This window comes from Chrysochloris asiatica, unplaced genomic scaffold, assembly GCF_000296735.1.
Source record: "Chrysochloris asiatica unplaced genomic scaffold, ChrAsi1.0 scaffold00207, whole genome shotgun sequence".
Lineage (NCBI taxonomy): Eukaryota > Metazoa > Chordata > Mammalia > Afrosoricida > Chrysochloridae > Chrysochloris > Chrysochloris asiatica.
In genome coordinates this window covers 1,450,361-1,452,414 of record NW_006408725.1, presented here as the reverse complement: position 1 = coordinate 1,452,414, position 2,054 = coordinate 1,450,361, and positions in this window count along the sequence as shown.

The window sequence follows — 2,054 nt, the reverse complement described above, 5'->3', positions numbered from 1 at the left end:
CAGTATCACGAGTTACCCATCTGTATCTCTTTTCATCAGCTCCGCCCAGACAGACTGAATAGTACCTACTGGAGATTCTGCCTTCCGCCATGCTCCCTAGCACCAGGTTCCCTCTTGAAAGCTTGTAAGCCAGCTAAGACTTCATTTTACTTTAATCCACACTCAACACTCATGAAAGCAGCAGTCAAGAAATCAAAGAACATATTGCATTAGACAAATATGCCGTACAAGACCTCTTTAAAGTGTTCAAGAGCAAAGACGTCAGTTTGTGGACTAAGGTGCGCCCAAACCAAGTCATGGTATTTTCAATAACTTCGTATGCATGTGAAAGCTGGACAATGAATAAAGAAGGCTATATAAGAATCAATGCATTTGAGTTTTGGGGTTGGAGGAGAATATTAAAAGGACCATCAAAAGGACAGACAAATCTATGTTGGAAGAAGTAGAGCCAGAGTGCTCCTTAGAAACCGGGATGGCCAGGCTTCATCTCTCATACTTTGGGCATAGGACCACTCCATGGAAAAGGACATCATGGTTGGTAGAGTGGAGGATCAGCAAAAATTGAGGAAGACCCTTAACAAAATGGATTGGCACAGTGGTAGCAGCAATAGGCTCAAGCTTAGCAACAATTGTGAGATTGGCACAGGACCAGGCAGTGTTTCATTGTGTTGTACATAGGATCACTATGTACAACAATGAGTCAGTACCAACTCAACAACACCTAATAGCAATAACAACTACAACAAGCCTCCTAAACCCCAGAAGAAGACCCCTATGAGATGAATTGACAAGGTGGTAGAGACAATGCATTCAAATGTAACAATTGTGAGGGTGGCACAGAACCAGGCAGAGTATCATTTTGTCGTGTATATGGTCAGTACGAGTAGGAATCCACTTGACACCACCTAACAACTACAACAACCTCCTAAACTGTAAGAAAATATAGTTCTGGTCTTTAGAAACCAAAATAAGTAAATAACTAAAAGAGAAAAAGAGGTTGAAGTCCTAAACCTTGGACTTTAGAATATGATCTTACTTGGAAACAGTCTTTATGTATCTAGTCAAGTTACAATGCCATCACACGGGATTAGAATAGAGCTTAAATGAAATGACTGGTATCCTTATAAAATGAAGAAAGTCTGTAAGTACAGACATAGATACACAGAGAAGGAAGATGATTACGAAGAGGCAGAAACTGGAGTGATGCAGTTACAACCCATCACAATAAGGATTGCCACCAACCAAACAGAAGTTAGAAAGAGGCAAGCAGTTTTCTTCACTAAAGTCTTCAGAGGGAGTATAACCCTGCTGCTGCCTTGATTTCAGACTTCTGGGCTCCCTAATTGTGAGAGAATAAATTGTAGTTTTGATTTTTTATGTCACCCAGTTAGTTGGTGGCACTTTGCTACAGCAATCCTAGGAAACTAATAATGAGCCCTGCTGGCATGATTAAGCACTTGGCTAATAACAGAAAGGTTGGTGGTTTGAACCAACCCAGCATCTCTGCAGGAGAAAGATCCGGAGATCTGTTTCCACAATTAACTCAAGGTGCCCTTTCAGGCATTTCTTATTAATATAATTCAATTTAGAATTTTTTAAATAAAGGCATGCTGAAGACAATTAATCACTCTATTCTTTGTTTTATTTCTGTTTCTAGAGCATCAGTTTATTACATCTTGTTTTGAATTCCTGCAGCGCAAAGGTCCTTGGGTAACACAAATGGTTTGTGCTTGCCTATTAACCAAGAGGTTGGTGGTTCGAACCTACCCAGAAGCACCAAGAAAGAAACAGGCCTGATCATTTCTTTCTATAAAGATTACAGCCAAGAAAACCCTATGGATCATTTCTACTCTGTACCACATGGGATCTCCTAAGTCACAAATCAACAACAAAACAAAATCCACAGTAATTGACTCATCTACTAAACTGTGAATTCCTACGCAGCAGAAACAATTTTGTACTCATCTTCCTATATCCTAAGCCTAACACAGTACCTATCCTATAGAAAGCACCAAAATTATTTGTTGGTTGAATCCATTTTTTTTTTTTAATTT